The sequence below is a fragment of the Artibeus jamaicensis genome, unplaced genomic scaffold, assembly GCF_021234435.1.
Source record: "Artibeus jamaicensis isolate MK-2021 breed Jamaican fruit bat unplaced genomic scaffold, CSHL_Jam_final contig_311, whole genome shotgun sequence".
Lineage (NCBI taxonomy): Eukaryota > Metazoa > Chordata > Mammalia > Chiroptera > Phyllostomidae > Artibeus > Artibeus jamaicensis.
The window spans coordinates 5,169,447-5,192,258 of record NW_026521717.1 but is presented as its reverse complement, the minus strand read 5'-3'; the positions used below and the strand labels follow the sequence as shown (position 1 = coordinate 5,192,258).

General features: G+C 38.2%; 1 pseudogene; it reads right to left on the bottom strand.

Annotated features, from left to right (window-relative positions):
• Positions 1–1,591: 1,591 nt before the first annotated feature.
• LOC119046578 (glyceraldehyde-3-phosphate dehydrogenase-like) lies at positions 1,592–2,594 on the bottom strand (annotated as a pseudogene).
• Between the last annotated feature and the right edge of the window lie 20,218 nt (positions 2,595–22,812).

Below are 22,812 nucleotides of genomic sequence, written 5' to 3'. Positions count from 1 at the left end.
TGTATTACATTGATTGATTAGTGAGTTTTGTACCATCTTGGCATCCCTGGGATGAATGCCACTTGATCATAGTGTATGATCTTTTTAATATATTGCTGTTTAATATAAGTGGTTTGCTGGATTTTTGTTGAAGATTTTCCATCTCTCTTCATCAGTGATATTGGCCTACAGTTTTCTTTCTTCATTGTGTCTTTATTTCATTTGGGATTAGGATGATGCTGGCTTCATGAAAAGAGTTTGGGAGTCTTCCCTTTTCTTGGATTTTTTTTTTGAATGGTTTGAGAAGGATAGGGGTTAGCTCCTCCTTAAAGGTTTTGTGAAATTGTCCTGTGAAACCATCCACTCTATGGCTTTTGTGTGTTGGGAGTTTTGTGATTAGTGCTTCAGTTTCATCAGCTACTTTTGGTCTGTTCGGACTTTCTGCTTCTTCTTCACTCAGTTAAGGGAGATTATATTTTTCTAAAAATTTATCCATTTTGCCCAGGATTTCAAATTTCTTGACACATACTTGTTTGTAGTAATTTCGTATAATCCTTTGTATATTGTGGCATCAGTTGTAATCCCTCCTCTTTCATTTCTGATTTTATTTATTTTATTTATTTATCTCTCTTTTTTCTAGATGATTCTGCCTAAGCGCTTGTCAATTCTGTTCATCTTTTCAAAGAACCAGCTCCTGGACTTATTGATCCTTAAATTGTTCTTTTAGCCTCTGTCATTTAATTCTGCTCTGATCTTGGTTATTTCCTTCCTTCTCCTCACTCTGTTCTTTGTTGTTGTTCCTCAAATTCTTGTAGGCACAGGGCTAGGTTGTTTATTTGAAATGTTTCTATCTTTTTTAGATAGGCCTGTATCACTATGAACTTCCCTCTCAGGATTGCCTTTGATGTGTCCCCCATAAGTTTTGGGCTGTTGTGTGGTCATTTTCATTTGTTTCCAGAAACTTCTTTATTTCTTCGTTGATCTCATTATTCACTTATTTATTGTTATAGCATGGTACTCAATCTCCATGGATTTTAGGGTTTTTCAGATTTTTCCTTGAGGTTGGTTTCTAGTTTCAGAGCCTTATGGTGTGGGAAAATGCTTGAAATTATTTAATTTGTTGAGGCTTGATATATGTCTTTGAAAACGTTCCATATGCCTTTGAAAAGAATGTGTACTTTGCTTCTTTGAGATGAAAGCTTTATATACACATATAAAGTCCACTTGATCTATGGTATTATTCAATGCCATAATATCCTTGTCGACATTTTGTTCAGATCTGCCCATTTTTGAAAATGAGGTTTTAAAGTCCCCTAGTATAGGTGTGTTGCTGCTATATCTTTCTTAAAGTCCTCCAAGATGTTCCTTATATATTTTGGTGCCCATATGTTGGGTACATGTATTTTTTAATGTTTATATCTCCTTTTGGGTGCAGTGAACTTTATTGATGGTTCATGACAAGGCAGGGCTCCCTAAGCCCCTGCCCCTCTTCTAGGGTGGAACCTGGAGGTCAGGAGATTCTCATTGTGTTAGGGGATCAATTTGGGGCAAGGACTCTCTAGCAGCTGAGGATCTTTCTTCCTGTCAGTTGGGTTGGTGGTCCATGGGGTTCTTACTCCCTGGAGGCCATGTGTACCACAAGGTCCACCACCCTATTGCTGTAGCCAGATTCATTGTCATACTAGAAAATGAGCTTAACAAGGTGGTCATTGAGGAAAATTCCATCCCTGGCATAAAAGGTGGAGGAATGGGTGTCACTCTTAAAGTTGCAGGAGACAACCTGGTTCCTGGGATAGCCCAGGATGCCCTTGAGGAGTACCTCTGATTCCTGCTTCACTACCTTCTTAATGTTACTGTATTTCACAACTTTCACTAGGCAGCAGGTCAAATTCGCAACCAACACACTGGGGGTGAGACACAAAAGGCCATGCCAGTGAACTTCCTGTTTATCTCAGGGACGACCTAAACAATAGCCTTGTCAGCACCAATGGAAGCAGGTATGATATTCTGGGCAGCCCGTCAGGCATCATGCCACAGCTTGCCATAGGGCCCATCCAATGGTCTTCTGGGAGGCAATGGTGGCATGAACTGTGGTCATGAGTCCCTCTATGATGCCAAAGTTGTCATGGATGACCTTGGCCAGGGGGGCCAAGCAGTTGATGGTGCAGGAGGCATTACTGACAATTTTCATGGAGTTTTCATACTTGTTCTGGTTCACACCCATCAAAAATATGGGAGCATCTTCAAAAGGGGCTGAGATGATGACCCTCTTGGTTCCACCCTTCAAGCGATCCCCAACCTTCTCCATGGTAATGAAGACACCAGTGGACTCTACAACATAGTCAGCACCAGCATCACTCCACTTGATGTTGGTGGGAATCTTGCTCCTGGAAGAAGGAGTTGGACTTTCCATTGATGACAAGTTTCACATTCTTATCCTTCACTGTGTCTTTGAACTTGCTGTGAGTAGAATTATACTGAAACATATAGACCATATTGTTGAAGTCAATGAAAGGGTCATTGATGGTGACGATGTCCACTTTGCCAGAGTAAAAGGCAGCCCTGGTGACCAGGCACTCAATACAGCCAAATCCATTCAGTCTGATCTTCATCATCATGTCTCAGGGTTGAGGCTGACGCTGCACAGGAAGATGTGGCTGTCCATTGAACAGGAGGAGCAGAGCTGTTTGTGTCTTCTTGATGGATTCTTCCTTTCAGTATTATGAAGTGTCCTTCAGTGTATCTTGTTAAAGCCTTTGATTTGAAGTACTTTTTATCTTATATAAGTATTGCTACTACAGCTTTTTTTTCTCTGTCCATTTGCTTGGAATGTTTTTTTCTCAACCCTTCACTTGCAGTCTGTGTAGGTCTTTTTTTTTTTTTCCTGATGTGGGTCTGTTACAGGCAGCATAGGTGTGAGTCATGTTTTCTTTTCCACTCAGGTACCCTATGTCTTTTGATTGAAGCATTTAATCCATTAACATTTAAGGTTATTATGGATAGGCACTTATTCATTTTTTCCACTTTGTGCCTATGTTCCTGCCTTTCTCACTTTTTTTCTTCTTCTTCTTATAGAAGTCCCTTTAGCATATCTGGTAGGGCTGTCTTTGTGGAGGTACAGTCCTTCAGTCTATTTTTGTCTGGGAAACTCCTTATTTCATCTTCTATTCTAACTGAGAGCCTTGCTGGGTGGAATTGTCTTGGTCAAAAGCCTTTGCTCTTCATTACTTGTAATATTTCTTGCCATTTTATCCTGGCTTGTTGTGTTTCTGTTGAGAAATCAGGTACTCACCTTATCAGAGTTTCCTTGAATGTTACTTTTCATGTCTCCCTGGTTGCTTTTAAGATTCTCTCTCTCTCTCTCTCTTTTAAATAAGCATTTTAATTAGGATGTGTGTTGGATTAGGGCTCTTTGGGTTCCTCTTGATTGGGACCCTCTGTGCTTCTGACCTTGTGTGGCTGTTCCCTTCTTCAGGTTTAGGAAGTTTTCTGTCATTATTTTTTCTAACAAGTTTTCTAACTCTTGCTTCTTTTCTTCTCCTTCTGTTATTCCTATAATTTTAATATTTGTGAGTTTCATGTTCTCTTGCAGTTTCCTCAAATTACTTTCATGATTTTTAGTCTTTTTTACTTGCATCTGCTCTACTGGGTATTTCTTTCTACCTTATCTCCCAGATCACTCACTTGCTCATCTCCTTCATCCAGCCTGTTTGTAATTCCTTCTGGTGTATTTTTATTTCAGAAATTGTATTCTTCATCTATCCCTGGTTCTTGTTTATAGTTTACGTTTTCTTTTTGATGTAGTTGTAGTCCCCACTCTATTCATTGTAGTTGTCTGTGATTTCCTTAAGCATCCTGTCACCATCCTTTTGAATTCTATATCTGACAGTTTGCTTGCCTCCACTTTGTTTAGCTCTTTTAGTGGGGAGTCTTCTATTTCTTTTGATTGCTGGTTCTTTCTTTGTCTCCACATTTTTAGGTGACTCTTCTGGATTGGTTCTGCAAATCTAGATGCTCTGCTTTGCCAGCTGTCTTTGTAGGGTGAACTTCCGTAGTAGGTGTTCTGTGTGACATAGTGGGGTGGTCTCTCCTTGTCTTGATGCTCTAAGCTTGCATTTTCTTCCATTTGTGTGGTGTTTCTTATTGCACTTGGGCTGTAACTCTTGGTGACTCCTTTGCTAGTGGGTTCTCCCTCCAGCAGGCTTTCTGGTATTCACTACTCCCACCTTGTCTTATTAGTGATTGGGGGCAGGGGGAAGGAGAAATGGAGTAAGGCAGAGGAAGAGTATTCTATGGGATTTAAAGTACTAACAAGTAGAGAACAGATAGAAGATCCTTTGGAGAAGTACAGCAATAACCATGATATTCCACCCAACTTGCTGCTTTTTATAAAAGGTGAAAAAGAGATTACTCTTATTTTGAGAGAAAAAGAATGTGAGCTGACTGTAGAAAGCAGAGTGCTTATGTGAGTGAGTGAGTGAGTGAGTGAGTGAGTGAGTTAGTGAGTGAGTTATGAGTTATGGTGAGTTATGGAGAGAGTAAGAAATATAAATTTGGGGTAGTGTGTAAGAAGATAAAGTTAACCACAATAACAATAAAGCTCAGGAAGATGATGAAATGGATTAAGACCAAGAAAGGGTGCTGTGTGGGACTTGGAATAAAAACAGTATGATAAGAAATACATAATCTGAATAAAAATAATAAAAAGTAAAAGACCAAAAGTAGTGTATTATTGGAATACAAATGAAGTGAAAGAAGAAATATTAAAATGCAATGTGAAAGAGAGAATAAAGAAAACCAATCAATGAAATCAAGCAAACAAAAACAAAACAAAACAAAAACAAAAATGGAAAGAAGAGAATAAAAAGCGAATAAACAAATAAGTAAATAAATAAAAGAAAAATGCAAGCTCTGAAATACAGTAAGGTGAAATTTGTCTCATCTGTTGCTATTAGCCCTCTGACATCTTTCTGGGCCTGTCTTTGGTCTTCTCACATCTCAGGTCTTATTGTCTTACACTTGAAAAAAAATGAAACACAACAAAAACAAGCCTCCTATTGACTTTAAACCTGTCAAGAGGGTTCTGCCAGTCTTCCCCGATTCCAAAGGCATAGGGAGGTTAGGCTCCATTGGTTTCCTTTCCTATGGTTCTATGAGTATGGGGGCTCAGTCTGGGCCACAACATTCACAAATGCCCAGTTTTGAGCCCACGCTTTCCAGTTTGCTTGCAACCCACACTGTCCACTCTGAGCATATGTTACAGGCTGACAAATAGAGTTCACCACATTGTGCAACTTTTGATCAGTCCTCAAGGTGCAATGAGTGGGAGCAAATTGCATCTCTCCTCCTCTGTCTCCATTGGCCTGGGTTCTGTACGCAGGCCAAGTTCCTTCAGGGCAGTTTAGTATCCCTATTGAATTAAGTCTCTGGTCCCTGCTACTTCTTCAAGCCCCTGATGCCCCTGCCCTGCTTTGATCAATCCATGAGGCATCCCTGAGTAGGGGCAAATTGTGCCCTTCCCCCTCCCTCCTCACTAGTCAGGCCCCTGAACATGAGCAGTTCTTAAACATCAGCTGCAAGCCTTTTTGAGTGAATTCCTCTTGGTTGCAGCCAGCCATTCCTAACAAGTACTCAGCTTTCTACACAAACCAACTTTCTGACCAGTCCAGAGGCTATCTAGGTCAGGGCTAGCAGTCGCCCATCTTTCCTCCCTCTCCAGGTGTCACCCAACTCTGCATTTTCTCTGGCACTGTCACATTTGATGACTACAGTCCCAGCCAGGTACACAGCAGCTGGCTGTGTGTCTTTAACTGCCCCCCAACCCCAGTGACTTTAAGCATCTAGGTCTTTATGGGCATGGGTCTGTGACTTCCCTGCTCTGGGGGAGGAGGAAGCCACCAAGTTATAATCACTGACCCAGCTGTCCTCCAAAGCTCCTGTGGCAGCCATGGGCTCCAATGCAGGCCCTGGGAACCCTCCTGTAGGTCTACAAAATCTCTCTACTATCCATTTTTAAATGTCCTCTGCTACCTTTAGCTTCCAAATTCCAAATCTACCAGGATTATGTTTACTGCTCACTATGTTCCTGAGAAGACCAGCCAGGTGTCTCAGCTGGGTGCACAAGCAAGTGGACTCTACCTCCACCCACCTCGCTGCCATCTTCTGGTGCCTCCTTGTATTTGGCTTGGCTAGCAGCCATTTCTCCTTCTTCTCCAAATGTGTGTCTCCTGATTTGCTTTTGCTAAGGTCTTCTTTATTGTGTGGTTCATTTTCTCAGTCTTTCCTGTATATTGAGGTCTCCACATTGCATGCAGTTTTCATTGACTCTACAGTACCTGTTTTATCTTCTGAAAGATTTCTGAAGTGAATGAGTGTCCATTGTCACTTTGAATAATTTAAGAAAGTACAAACCTAAGCATCATTTCTTTGAGGAAAATTTTGCTGCCTCAGTTATCTTCTCAATTCTAGTAAGTTATGACTCTACCCATCCAGAAAATATATCTACAAAAACTAATAAAAAATTTAAGTTTCCTATGGTTTTAAGCATCTGTGTAAAGTCAACTTTTCAGTCCTCAAGTGGACATATCATTTTATATTGTACTTTCTTTCTGGCTGGGGCATGTTCTGTTTTGGGATTGTTTTTGGTGCATATCTAATAGTCTTGGATAATCTTCTGAATGGTCCTTTATAAATGAGGGCTCTTCAGATGTTGGGGTTCTATTAAAGCATCCTTTCCTTTTACACATGCACCAGCCTGCAGTGCTCGCGTCATCATGGATGAGACATAAGACAAATTCACATGGACTACTGAGTCCTGTGGAGAAAAAGGGATGGCACCGCTACTCCCTCAAGGGGGGAGTGCTGCAGAGCAGCCTGGCTACTCTCTCAAGGGGAGAGCGCCTTGACCCTTGCCTAGACAGGCTTTTATTGTTTTGAGAGTTTGGGGGGTTTTTTTGCACAGGAGTTTAGGTACAACTTATTAATCATTGTCAGGCAGTAAGGATCAAATGATAGATGGCACATGAAGAACTACGAGGGCCTATTCTGAGTCAGGGTCTATCAGCTAAAGGACTATAAAACTTTGGGAAACAAACTCATTTCCTGCTCGGACCTTTATTATTTAATTAAGAGCATTCTTAGCAAAGCAGGTTTTACACAATTTTACATATTCTTTCTTAGACCTGATCACCTGGGGAGTCCACCCTTTTCAGCACAGGGTTGCACTGCCCTCTGTTATTGTTTCAGGCTTAAGTCAGGCAGAGGAGGCAGATAGTCAAGGGATTTTTGAAGACTTCTCAAGGACTCAGGGGAGTTAGGCTTCATCAAAGCTAAGAAGTGAGGGTCCATCACCCCCTTTCTCTGTGGTCCCCCAAGTCCTTCCCTGGGGCCTCCATGTGATCATGCTTGTCTTAGGCCATTCCCCCCTTGGGGAGTATTACCTGTCATTGGCTAACTGATCAAGCATTGAGGGCCAGTTATGGAAAAAAGAGCAGAAGTGGTGCTCCTGCCAGGGAGATAAGCTTTGTCTCCTTAGTGGCTTATGGTCCAAAAGTCACTCACTCAGCCTTAGACATAAGGGGGTTACAGCTCCTAAAAGCAGGCAGAGTGGTTCCCAACATTCCATAATGAGTCTCTTCATTTAGGTGTTTGAAGAGAGGTTATAATAGAGCTTTAGAGAATAAGATTATTCCATGACTGTCGATCTTCCATATAGAATTAGGGTCAGTGTTAGAGAATCCCCATTTATGAACCCCTTTCTCATCTCTTTCTGTGTAATGAAGTTTAAATTCTGATAAATCCAGGTAGGGAATTAAAGTTCCAAGAACTAGAAGTCCTGGGTCATTTGTCTTGCTGCTCTTTTGTCAGTTTGGTTTCCCTGATCTGTTTGGAAACTAGCCTTTGGTGTACTGGGCAGTTCACTATGACAATGTAGTTTGGTAGATACACTACCTCTAGCAATTTGAAATCTTTTTTGCATGTTTGATGTCTTTATTCCCCAAGTTTAAGATCCCTCTTTCTTTCCATATTATCCTGTGGGCATGGATGATCATAAAGGCATATTTAGAGTCAATGTAAATGTTAACATTCATTCCCTGGGATAATTCTAAGGTTCTGGTGAGGGCTATCATGCCCACTTTTTATGTGGAGGTTCCTATGGCAAAAGCCTGCATTTCTGCTTCATACCCAGCTTGTCGTTGATTATTCTCCATGATTTTGCTCCCATCTCTATATAATTCCCAATCAGGTACTGTCAGTGGTTGGTCAAGAAGATCTGATCTCCTGAAACAACCTTTCCAATGATTTCTAAGCAGTCATTTTGGAGGACTGAGCTTCCCTCTGAGTCATAGAGTAGGGTGGTTGGGGTTTAAGATAGTGGTGGCTTGTAAGGTAATATTTAGGTTAATAAAATAACCTAATATCTTTCTATGCACCCTGCCATCAGCCAATACCCTCTTTTATTCATCAGAGTGAGGTTTTTGGTAGGGATACTTGCATGGCCAAATTAATTATAATTTTAAAAATTTCTCTAATACTGTTTGAATTCCTTCTAAAGTTTCCTTTTTGAGGGTGAATTATTTCTTCAGTGGAATTTGTATCCTCTTTTGTTAATTTTTATGGGTTCAATGTCAACAGCCCTACCTGGATTTCCATCAGCCTAAATGGCTTGACATAACTGCTTGTACATCTTGTTTGGAGAAAAGTTCACCTTCCAGTTCTTCCAGGCAAGTAACAGCCAGAACCAGAGAGCATGTTCCAGTGAGACTTCTACACATAATTGTGACTTCCAGGGTAAAAAGTTATTTATGCAGGCAATTTACAAGGTAAACCTTGCCCAACAATGGAATGGCCCAGTATTGCATGTAGAGAAAACTATGAGTAAGTTTTTTTTTTTTATCTCCAAGGTGGTATTCTAGAGGTTGAATAAACACCTGTTCTTGTAATTTCCCTCCACACCAATAACTGAGACACAGCTGAACTTCTCTTGTTTAGTTTTGTTTTTAGCACTATGTAGTTCCTGCATATATAAGGATGTCAATTAGCTTGTTTCTCACAATCAATTTTACCAAGGGCTGCTGTGGGGAAATAGTAATAGGTTGGGAAGTGTCTAGGACAGCCCCCAGGGCCTCCTCATTCATCATCAGATTCATCATACCCTACTAACATTTCTCAGTTAGGGTTTCTATTCTTTACATTTTTCTTTTTGAGTTCATAGCTGCCTTTTCCCTAATGGCCTTCCTCTTTGCAATAGACACATTGATTGACACCTAATGGGTCTTTCCTTTTCCTTTTTAGGTCTGGCCTCTCTTTCTGGTTTACCCCACACTATTTCTAAGAAAACTGCGGCTTGCTTTAATTTTCTTGTTTCCTGGGCATGGTAAACTTTAAAGACTATATTCACCAGCTAGGAGGAATTTACTCCCAGCATCCCCTCTAGACTTTGGTGCTTCTTTCTGCTCTCTGGGCACTTTGCCCAATAAAAGTCATGTTTACCATCTGGACATTTTCTTGTGCTTGTGGGTCAGCATCAGTGTACTTTTGATAGGCCTGATAAGTCCTTTCTAAAATTCAGAAGAATCTTCATTTGGTTTCTATTGAACAACCTGCATCATTTTAGGCTCTTTTGTTTAGGCACTTTTCTCTTAAGCCCTTCCAATATACATCTTTTGTGATATTTTAGGAAGGCTAAGTCAAGTCCATTTGGGCTCCGTCAAGGAAATCATGCTAGCTGTGTTGGGGGTCCCATTAGGATTCTTTTGACGAAGCTGATGAGTTTCTTTGTTAGCTTTGTCCATAAATACCCATCTTACATCTGCCATTGGCAGGATGTTAAAAAGAACATGTACATTTGCCCAGTTTGGATGATGAATTGCACAAATGTAGGTGAAAAACAGAGTATGGACCTAGTTGTGGCCTACAGTCTGGCCTTCCTGGTTTATTCCACTTGGAGTGTATTACCTCAAAGGGAATTTCCTCCTTCAAGTAGGAATGCTCCCTGTTCAAATTGGGTCCCCTGCTGGATCTTCAAAGAGGACTCCATTCCTTATTAAAGAGGATTAGGGCTACCACTCCCATGGGCCCTATTTCAGGGATAGTGGTGGGGGAATCTTCCTGCTGTTAATCCTAGGTCCCTCAGGTTCAGAGCATTAAAGAGACTCATGTTCTCATTTTCCTTTTTATCTTGTGCCTTACCATCATAGAGAGATTTTAAAGCCAATTCCCTTCTCTGCATCATTAGATTGTTTCCTTTTGTTGTCACATCTTTATTGTATAAAGACCTAAATGATTGGTCATAATGGACTTTGTCCCATTTCTATGACCACTGGTAAAACAATTCCAACTGTATAATAGTATATTAAATTAAGGAAGCATTTAAGAGCCATTACTCCCTGTAGTCTAAAGTATACATAAGCCAAGAAGTGTTACAATAGAAAACAAGTTCCTTCTTAGTCATTGGATTATGAAACAATCTATTAAAATTCAGCACAGTGGGCTTTCTTCAGGAGAGAAAACAGAACAACTCATGATGGCACAAAAGTACAAACACAAAACCATAACTATAGAAAGAATCCAGACAAAGTGGGAGCATATGAACAAAACTTGGATCCATAATTTCATTAGTCCATATAAGCACTCACAAGCAAGTCCTATAACCTTATCTCCTGCCAACTGATACCGTAAGCAGTCCTGTCTAGACCCAAATGGCATGAAGCCCAAAGGGCACAAAACCAAAAGGCCAAGTATAGCCTGCCTACCAGGACTGTCAATGGTCGTAACCAAATCCGAGTGGCAAAAAATTCAACTGGCATGAAGGTTTAGCGGCATGAAGCCCAGTCAGAACAAAACTCAAGTATCACTAAGCCCAAGTGGCATGAAATCCAAGAGGCAGTGATAGCTTGCCAACCAGTATCTAAAATGGTTCTAACCAGACACAAGTGGCACAAAGATCAAGTGGCACATAGCCCAAGTAGCATGAAGCCCAAGCAGCAGTGACAGAGGACCTTTGATGTGCATTCCAGTTTGACATACCCAGGATTGAAATTTGCTCCCCAGAAACTTGTTCCCTTTCACCATCCAAGTGTTTCAAGAGGCTAATGCCTTGAGAAAGAGTGGAGGTTCTGCTGCCTGCCATTAGGGAAGCCAAACTGGTGACAGAAGTGCTAGTGCAAAAGGAAAGAGGTTTATTCAGGTGTGGCAACCTAGGAGAGTAGTATATTCCTTTCTCAAAGATTATCTCTCTTTCTTGTTCAAGCCTGAAATTCTTATAGGGATAGTGAGGAGAAGGCTTTTTTAAAAAAAAATTCAATTATCTATCTAGCTTTTGGAACAGTTGTGTCCATCCATTCATCTTTCAAGATTTTGACACACTCAGTGTAAGAACCTGTCCCCTACGCCATCTTGGTCAAAGAGGTAGATTTCCTGGTGCTCCCTGACTGTCTATGATAATAGTCTCACCCATTTCCTGGCTCTACTGTCTACACCATGTCATTTGTTTAACAAAATTCTTTGACTCATTTCTCAGTAATCTAGAGTCATAAGAGAGGGACAGATTCTTAAAAAGATGAGTTCTTATGTATTCATCTAAGTATTTATACTTTTAATGTTGTGTTGATTGTTGGGAATATAACATACTACTTCATAGAATAATCAAACAACCCCTCTTCCTTCTCTTTCTCCTCTTTATTCTTTTCCTCTTTTCCCTCCTCTTCTTCCTTCTTCTCCTTCTCTTTCTCTTTGTCTTCATCATCCTTTTCTCCTTCCTTCCTCTTCTTAGTGAAGATATCCTATAAAAAGTAATATGAGTTTAAAATTAAAAAAAGGTGTGAAGTTTTTACACAAAAGTATAATATGCACACAATTGGGTTCTGTACACCTGTGCAGTAGCCGAAAGCCTGGATATTAATCCCACTTTCACATATACCTTGGCAAAGTTATTTAATTTTTCTCTGATTTGGTGTCCTTGTTTGGTGATAATGATATTACTTACCTTATGTGGTCTTTTGTGGCTTAAAATAATCAATCAAAAAGATTTTAAGTGTTACTTCTTAACACCATATATCATAATTATTGTTGTTATTATATTGACTCTATAGAGACTGAAGGATATGATATTAATATGGGATGTACCTGAATCTTAATAATGGTGGTAACAGAGGCAATGGGTATTAAAATCATCTGAATATATTATCTGATAACTAGAACTATTCTTTTCTCAGGAAAATGGTTTTAAGAGGTTTCAAAGTCATCAGAAGATATTATATATATATATGTACATATATATATACATATATATGTAAATTTCTAACATATTAAATTATATTTCTTATGAGATTTTGCTTTTTGAAAGCATTAACAGACCTTCAGATATCTTATTTTTTAAATTGATTGTTTTTCAAAGTAATTTACATATATCTTTACTGTTGCATTTCTTTACGCATAATTAAGAAGCAAGAGTGACTGAACTTATTTCCAAATTCATCTTTTAATAATGGTTTGTGGAGTATTCAATGCAGCAATTATTACAAGTCCCTGCTAGAACACAGAATATATACATATATATATATATATATGTAGTTTATGAATAAATGCCCATGTGTCTACTTTATTTGGCCCTGCCTCTAGAGAATTATTAATATTGATAAATTTGGAAGTTACAGTAAATGGCCACAATGGAGACTTATTTTATATCCAAAAACATAAAAAATTTAAAAAATAGTAAGTTCATTCTTCTTACCCAATTAACTAAAAATGGCTTGGGCCATGTTCACAAACAATTGATTAGAGTACAGGTACCAGGCTGAATGATTTATTTCAAGGATTGGACTAAGAAAATAATTCAAAAGAATGATTTTTTGCTCTCTGAAATTAGCTGATAATAGAAACATTTTCTAACTTATTGCATCAAAAGCCTGCCATAGGCAAACTCATTCATGCATTCACTTACTCAACAAGTATATTATAAGACTATAATCTGAGACAAGCATTGCAATAAGTACAAAGAACAGAAAGGTTAGTAAAAGAATTAGGTTAATTACCTCAGTCTTATGGGAAGACAGAAGGAAACAGTTTCCATATTGTCAACAGAGTGATATGGCCTCAGTGGGGCAATACAGTGTATTGTGGAGAGCTGGAGAGTTTAAGCAACACTTCACATCTTGGGAAGGAAGGGGTATAGAAGCAGAAGTCTGTAGTGTGTACAGCAATGAGTCTAGTTGGAGGAAATGGGGAAAGAGAGAGTGGAGAGGACAGTGTTACAGGTAAATGAAGCATAAAATATCAGGAATGCAGTAAGATCATGTACAAAACTTCCAGGGTAATTGCAGCCTAGAGGTTCTTACTGATTACATAAGAACTAGAAAATACTTTCTTAGACATCAGACCCAATGTGATGCAGAAAAGATGAAAGAGGGGCATTGTGTTACTGACTGAACAGTCAGTAACAATGTTTTATTAGCACCCCCTAAGTTCTATTTGTATGGTAAATATAATTAAATATAACAGCATGTATGTTCTAATAAGGGAAATGATGGTATACTTATGGAAAACTATAATTAGATGATAGATAGATACATATATAGATAGATGATAGACAGATAGATGATGGATAAGAGGCATATGGATAGGGTGACCATAAAGTTTTCCTAGAACAGTCCCAGTGCATGCCTATTGTTTCTCCATAAGCGTAAGTAGTGCCTCTTCACTCTCAAAAGTACCTAGGGTTGGGCAATAATTCATATATGACAGATAAGAAAAAGAAATATCTATAGACTAGGCTGCTAAGAAACATTTACAGTAACAGTAAGATTTTCAAATTTACTTGATAGTAGGGTGAAATTCTGTGAAAAGAGGAGCTATGTTCCAGCTGAAGATCAAACAACATCCAAGGGACACATGCTGAGAACTCACCATTTCCAAAATGTGAAGGCTATTCATTTTTTGCATGCACTTACTCACTCATTCAACAAATATTTGTAGAACACCTGATCAGTACTAGGCACTGTTTTGGCACTGGGTCACACATGAAAAAAAAAAACTGGGTCATACCCAGAACTTATCCTCACAAAGTTTACATTCTAGTGAGGGGGGTTAGTGAAGGCAGAATTTTAAAAATATGTAGAACAGGCCCTGGCTGGTGTAGCTCAGTGGATTGAGCACGAGCCTGTGAACAAGAGGATTGCGGTTTGATTCCCAGTCAGGGCACATGCCTGGGTTGCAAGCCAGTTCCCAGCAGGGGATACACGAAAGGCAACCATACATTGATGTTTCTCTCCCTCTCTCCTTCCCTTCCCTTCTAAAGATAAATAAATAAAATCTTTAAAAAAAATTTTTAAAACATAAAACAGATAAACTGGATATTTTCAGATAGTGATAAGTGCTCTGAAGGAAATTCAATAAGGTAATACATTGGTGACTGATTGGAAGGTGGCTACCCTAACAATGCTTCCTGAAGAGCTGGTCCCTGAGTTCTGACCTGAATGAAAAGAAGCAGCCACCCATGAAATGATCTGAGAAAGCACTTTGAGCATGCAAAAAAAATGAAGGCAAGTTTCTAGTGCAGGGATAAGCTTGGTCTATATCTGGCAGTAATGATCAAGAAGAAGGATGACACTTTGTCATGGGTTTAGACAATGTGAGAAATTTAGGGCATTGCAGCTCAGGGAAAGAGCTTGCATTTGATTGTGAGTGCAAAGGGAAATCATTTGGACAATAAACAGTTAAATGTCTTACCCAGAACCATGTTTTAAATACATCACTCTAGCTATCTTGTGGCAAACAAAATGTAGCAGAGAGTAAAAAACAAGCAGGGAGACTAGTATGGACACAGAGATGTCAGTTCCTTAGACCAGGTGGTTGCAGGGAAAACAGAGATAATAAGATGTATTTAAAATATGTCTTGGAGGTAAGTAGCCAGAGTTTACTAAAGATTTTTTGAGAATGAGAAAGTGAAAAAAAATAAGGGATAACTCCTGAATTTGACCTAAAACTGGACACATAGTCATACACATACAATCACCCAATAAATGTGTGTATATATACACACATATATACATACACACATATATATACACACATATAAAATTATTAAAATGGAAGCACAGTCCCATTTTCAAGTGTCTATTCATTCTTTGGTCAATGAACAATCAACACTGACAAAGAAAAATGCTGGTTAATGCTATAAACTCTTAGAAAAAATTCCATATCAAATTTATCTTTTCTTATGCTACGGTGTTTTGCCACTGCACAGTAAATGCTCAAGAAAACATGAATGAATGAATAAATGAATGAATGAATAAAAACTTTTTCTGTGCATTATTTCAGATGTTTAAGTATAGAGGAATATAGGGTAACCAATTGACAACTAATTCATCTGTTCTGTCATTTATTTTTACTTTAATCCTTAAAACATATTTATTGAGTGGTTACTTTGTGCCAGGCATTGTGCTAAGCAATATGGTATGTGTATCACACAGTATCAGTGCTAAGACAATGAATGTTTGATTACGGCAAATGACAGTGTACCCTGACATGGACTGAAAGTCAGGGAGAATTTCCCTGAGGTAGAACTACTTGAGTGAAGTGCTAAGGGTATAAATTTGGCAGGAGTAATGAGAAGACTCAAAAGAAGTCCTTGCATCTAGGGCAGAGGAGCCAGTTGTAGCTGAGATGTAGCTTAGAGGTGAGCTGAGAGCAGATATGAAAGGCTATGTAGTAGAGACATCTGAAGGGTTTAAAGCAGACAAGACATGATCAGATTGCATGTTGAAGAGATCACCTGGCTACTTGTGTCAAATGACTAGACTGAAGAAAGAGATCAGCTTAAAGGGTGACACCTGAATCACATTCTCTTTGAAACTAATTAACATTTCTTACCCAATCAAGAAATATAGCATAGTCTGAATAATTGTCTTTGGATAGCTTTGGAGAAAAAAAAAGAAATGGAAGAAGCTTAAATATTAGTGATGTAATTTCAGAAACTCAGTAACATATTCGACGTTTCCCAAGATATCTAACACTAGGATGAACTTTTTGTGATTTCACTGTCAAAGAACCAGCTAAAATGCCATTATATTTTGTTAACTTTCATTTTAAACTGATTTTTCCCATTATAAGCGTGATGCATGTTTATTATTTAAAAAATAGGAAATAAAGAAAGTAAACAGAAAAAAATACTTCCAGTATCTTCCATAAATAGTCTTGGTTAGTATTTTTTATATTTTCTGGTATACTTTTCACTGTTTTCCTCCTTCTCTACCTCCTTCCTTCTTTTTACAGATTTGTTATCACACTGTTTATGCTTTTTTTTTTACTTTTTTAAAAGATTTTATTTATTTATCTTTAGAGGGGAAGGGAAGGAGAGAGGGAGAGAAACATCAATGTATGGTTGCCTTTCGTGTGTCCCCTGCTGGGAACTGGCCTGCAGGGAACCAGCCTGAAACCCCGGCATGTGCCCTGACTGGGAATTGAACCGCAATTGTCTGGTTCACAGGCTCGTGCACTCAATCCACTGAGCTACACCAGCCAGGTGCATTTTTTTACTTTTCTTTTCACTTAATATTATAACAATCAGTGATTATTTTGTCTAGTCAGGCTCCACTTGACAGCTGCTTTACCTGGAAAAGTTCTGTAAAAGTTTCTATAAAAGTTTTGTTAAGAACTTCCAGTTGAGATGCAGGCATGGGTAAATGTGCTTCACTGCCTCACGAAAACTATAGAAAAAATTACAACTAGTCCACAAAACAAATATCACTTAGAACCACCAGCAAATCAAGCTGTATGAAAGTCTGACAATGAAAGATTTAAGAAACTACATTCAACCAGATGGGTAGGAGGGCAGAGATGTGAAGGCAGGTGGAGAGGTGTGGAGATGTTATTTGGCTTGGAGAAGCAATGGAATGGGTGGTCCTACATGCATGTGTGGTGGGTAAAAATCAGGAGGGATACATCAGGAGTGAGGGATCCCAGCTCAAGGCAAGACCACATAGCACAGGGTTCCAGGACCAGGAAGATAAATCCCCATAACACTGACTATAAAAACCAGCGGGTGTTGGGAAGGTAGAAGAAACTGCTGGATTTTCAGGATACACTTCTCAAAGGACCCACATAGACTTAGGGCTTATGTAGACCCACCCCCTCTGAGATTCAGCTCCAGGGCAACAGCTGAAAGGATGAACTTTCGAGGCATTCGAGGAGCAAGCGAGGGCACCAGTGGCATTCGAGGAGCAAGCGAAGTGACTGGAAACAAGGCAAGTGCTGGGAGACAGCTTTCTCCCAGGTAATCCTCCAGAAGCCAGGTGGAAGCATTGTCCCCTCACTGAGTCCTCCCCACCACACAGAGCCACAAAGCAGTAAAACAGGTTGCTCTGCCCTGGAGATTACAAAAGGCTCTCTCCCACAAAATTTACAGGTGCATTTTCTATGTTAGACCACACTACCAAGGTAGGGAGTCAAAACAGCTCTACCTAATATACAGAAACAAATACAGGAAGTCTTCCAAATTAAGGAGACAAAGAAATATGACCCAAGTGAAAGAACAGAACAAACATCCAGAAAAACAACTAAATAAAACAGAGATAACCAACCTATCAGATGCAGAGATCAAAACACTGGTTATCAGGATGCTCAAAGAACTCATTGAGAACAGCAACAGCATAAAATAAAAAAGACTCAGGCAGAAATTAAGGTTACATTAAGTAAAATAAAGAAAAAGCTATGGGGAACTATAATAAAGGGGATGAATCCAAGATTCAAATCAATGGTTTGGAATATAATGAAGAAAAAAAAGCATTCAATCAGTACAGCAAGAAGAAAAAAGAACTTAAAAAAATGAGAATAGTCCAAGGAGCCTCTGGGGCATCTCCAAAATTACCAATATCTGAATCATAAGGAATGCCCAAAGGAGAAAAACAGCAACAAATTGAAAACTTATTTTAAAAAATAATGAAAGAAAACTTTACTGATTTGGCAAAGGAAATAGACATACAAGTCCAAGAAGCACAGAGTGCCAAACAAGTTGGATCCAAAGAGGACCACACCATTAATTATAAGGTATCAACTTTATAATTAATATGCCAAAGGTTAAAGATAAAGAGATAATCTTAAAAGCAGCAAGAGAATGGCACTGAGTTACCTACAAAGGGGTTCCCATAGACTGTCAGCTGATTTCTCAAAAGATACTTTGCAGACTAGAAGGGACTCCCAAGAAGTATACAAAGTAGTGAGAGTCAAGGACCTACAACCTAGGTTGTCCAGCAAAGTTATCATTTAGAATGGAAGCTGATAAAGTGCTTCCCAGACAAGGCAAAGCTAAAGGAGTCCATCATCACTAAGCCATTATTACACAAAATGTTAAAGGGCTTATTTAAAAAGTGAATACAAGCTGAAAAACCACTTGGGAGAGCTCTGAAGATGGTGCAAAGTAACTGAGAGTTGAACACACTTGCTTGTTTAACCGTGACATTGAGCTCATCTTTTTAAGAACAGACTAAACAGCCAATGGAATCTCAACTTATATGAAGTTTAGAAGCCAATGTTTGCAGAGAATATTTAAAAATGGATGATCATGTATTTCTTGTCATATTACTGTTGTTCCAAATACCACACAGCACCATTCCCTGGTGTTGGTCCATTTCACTATCATCCTGATATTTATTATTGCAGTGGTTAGCTATATTTTCTTGTACACTAAACCAAGTTTCCATCTCATACTCTAATTATATCTCACCATCTAACCTCTCATAAGCACTCTACTTTTGGATTTCAGCTCACATTTTTCCCCCTCTAATAAAAGTCATCTCTTTTACACCTTTTATAAAAAGTTACTAGTTAGGTAAAATATCATGGTTATTGCCATATTACTCCAAAGAATTTTATATGTGTTCTCTATTTGTTGGTGCTTTAAATTGCATAGAATACTCTCCTGCTATCTTGCTCAATTTTGCATTCACTCTGCCCCTGATCACATACAAGAAACAATGGGAGTAGTGAATACCAGAAAGCCTGCTGGAGGACAGAACTACCAAAAATGAGCTACCAACAGGTAAAACCCAAATATAACAAGACAACCCACACACATGGAAAAAAGGCAACACTAGAGCACTCCGACAAGGAGATTAGAGAGACCACACCACTGAGAACCACAGAAGTTCACTGTACAAAGACAGCTGGCAAAGCAGAACATCTAGATTTGCAGAAACAATCCAGAAGAGTCAACTAAAAATGCGGAGACAAAGAAAGAACCAGCAATCAAAAGAAATAGAAGACTCCCCACTAAAAGAGCTAAACAAAGTGGAGGCAAGCAAACTGTCAGATATAGAATTCAAAAGGATGGTGACAGGATGCTTAAGGAAATCACAGACAACTACAATGAATAGAGTGGGGACTACAGCTACATCAAAAAGAAAACGTAAACTATAAACAAGAACCAGGGATAGATGAAGAATACAATTTCTGAAATAAAAATACACCAGAAGGAATTACAAACAGGCTGGATGAAGGAGAGGAGCAAGTTAGTGATCTGGGAGATAAGGTAGAAAGAAATACCCAGTAGAGCAGATGCAAGTAAAAAAGACTAAAAATCATGAAAGTAATTTGAGGAAACTGCAAGAGAACATGAAACTCACAAATATTAAAATTATAGGAATAACAGAAGGAGAAGAAAAGAAGCAAGAGATAGAAAACTTGTTAGAAAAAATAATGACAGAAAACTTCCTAAACCTGAAGAAGGGAACAGCCACACAAGGTCAGAAGCACAGAGGGTCCCAATCAAGAGGAACCCAAAGAGCCCTAATCCAACACACATCCTAATTAAAATGCTTATTTAAAAGAGAGAGAGAGAGAGAGAATCTTAAAAGCAACCAGGGAGACATGAAAAGTAACATTCAAGGAAACTCTGATAAGGTGAGTACCTGATTTCTCAACAGAAACACAATAAGCCAGGATAAAATGGCAAGAAATATTACAAGTAATGAAGAGCAAAGGCTTTTGACCAAGACAATTCCACCCAGCAAGGCTCTCAGTTAGAATGGAAGATGAAATAAGGAGTTTCCCAGACAAAAATAGACTGAAGGACTGTACCTCCACAAAGACAGCCCTACCAGATATGCTAAAGGGACTTCTATAAGAAGAATAAGAAAAAGAGTGAGAAAGGCAGGAACATAGGCACGAAGTGGAAAAAATGAATAAGTGCCTATCCATAATAACCTTAAATGTTAATGGATTAAATGCTTCAATCAAAAGACATAGGGTACCTGAGTGGAAAAGAAAACATGACTCACACCTATGCTGCCTGTAACAGACCCACATCAGGAAAAAAAAAAAAAAAAAGACCTACACAGACTGCAAGTGAAGGGTTGAGAAAAAGACATTCCAAGCAAATGGACAGAGAAAAAAAAAGCTGTAGTAGCAATACTTATATAAGATAAAAAGTACTTCAAATCAAAGGCTTTAACAAGATACACTGAAGGACACTTCATAATACTGAAAGGAAGAATCCACCAAGAAGACATAAACAACATAAACATATATGCACCTAACATAGGAGCACCCAAATACATAAGGAAAATCCTGGAGGACTTTAAGAAAGATATAGACAGCAACACACTTATATTAAGAGACTTAAAAATCCCACTTTCAAAACAGACAGACCTTCCAAACAAAATATCAAGAAGGCTATTGGAGCATTGAGCAATGCCTTAGCTCAAATGGAGTTCACTGATATATATTTAGATTATTTCATCTCAAAAAAGAAAAATACACATTCTTTTCAAGTTCACAGGGAAAATTTTTGAAGATAGACCACATGATAGGATATAAAACAAGTCTCAACAAATTCAAGAAAATTTAAATCATATCAAACATTTTCTCTGATCACAAGAGCCAAAAAACTAGAAAATAGCTTGAAAGAAAAAACTCAAAAGCACTAAAATTCATGGAGATTGTATAGTATGCTATTAAATAATGAGTGGGATAATAATAAGATCAAGGAAAAATTAAGAAGTTTCTGGAAACTAATACAAAGGAACACACAATGGCCCAAAAGTTATGGGGGGGCACATCAAAGGCAATTCTGAGAGGAAAATTCATAGGGATACATGCCTACAAAAAAAAGAGAAACATTTTCTAATCTTACATCTACAAGAACTGAAAGAATAGTAACAAACAAAGCACAGAGTGAGCAGAAGGAAGAAAATAACCAAGATTAGAGCAGAGTTAGTGATATAGAGACTAAAGAACTATTCAAGGATCAATAAATCCAGGAGTTGGTTTTTTGAAAAGATAAGCAAAATCAACAAGACTTTAAGAAGACTCATCAAGAAAAAAAGGAAGAGGATGCAAATATATAAAATCAGAAATGAAAGAGGAGGGATTATAATTGATATCACAGAAATACAAAGGATTATAAGAAATTACTACAAACAACTATGGGCTTAGAAATTTGAATAGCTGGGTGAAATGGAATATTCCTAGAAAAAAATAATATTCTTTAATTGAGTGAAGAAGTAGAAATCTTGAACAGACCAATAACAGCTGGTAAGATTGAAGGAGTAATATAAAACCTCCCGCCACACAAAAGCTCTGGACTGGATGCTTTCACAGGAGAATTTTACAAAACCTTTAAAGAAGAGCTAACCCCTATCCTTCTTAGACCATTCCAAAAAATCCAAGAAAAGGGAAGACTCCCAAACTCTTTTCATGAAGCCAGCATCATCCTAATTCCAAAATCAGATAAACACACAACAACAAAAACTACAGGCCAATATCAATGATGAACATAGATGCAAAAATCTTCAACAACATTGCAGCAAACCACATCCAGCTATACATTAAAAAGATCATACATCATGATCAAGTGAGATTTATGCCAGGAAGGTATAATATTCATAAATCAATAATCATAATACATCACACAAACAAAAGGAAAGATGAAAATCACATGTTCCTATCAATAGATGCAGAAAAACCATTTGAAAAGCTACAAGACCTATTACAGCATCCATTCATCATAAAAACACTGAGCAGAGTGGGAGTAGAGGGAGAATACCTCAACATAATAAAGACGATATATGAGAAACTTATAGTCAACATCATACTCAATGGGCAAAAACTAAAACTTTCCAACTAAAATCAAGAACAAGACAAGGATGTCCACTTTTATCACTTCTACTCAACATAGTATTGGAATTTCTAGTTACAGTGACCAGACAAGAAAAAATAATAAAAGGCATCCAAATTGGAAAGGAGGATGTAAAACTGTCACTATTTGCAGATGATATGATAGTGTACCTAGAAAACTCTATAGATGCCACCAGAAAACTACTCAACCTAACAAATGAATTTGGCGAAATAATGGGATACAAAGTCAATATTGAGAAATCAAGGTCATTTTTGTATACCAATAACAAAATATCAAAAACAGAAATCAAGTGAAAAAAATTCCATTTGCTATAGCAAGAAGAAAAATAAAGTACCTAGGAGGTACTTTAGCAACCATGAAGATAAAAGGCCTTTACTCAGAAAACTACACAACACTGAAGAAAGAAAGGAAGACACAAACAAATGGAAGCATATACTGCATTCATGGATTGGAAGAATTAACATCATCAAGATGTCCATACTACCCAAAGCAATCTATAGATTCAATGCAATCCCTATTAAATACCACCAACATATTTCACAGATATAGAACAAATGTTTCAAAAATTTATATGGAACCATAAATGACCCCAAATAGCCAAAGCAATTTTGAGAAAAAAAGAGCAAAGTAGGAAGGATCACAATACCTGATATCAAATTATATTACTTGGCTACTGTAACCAAAATATTGTTGATCCGGCA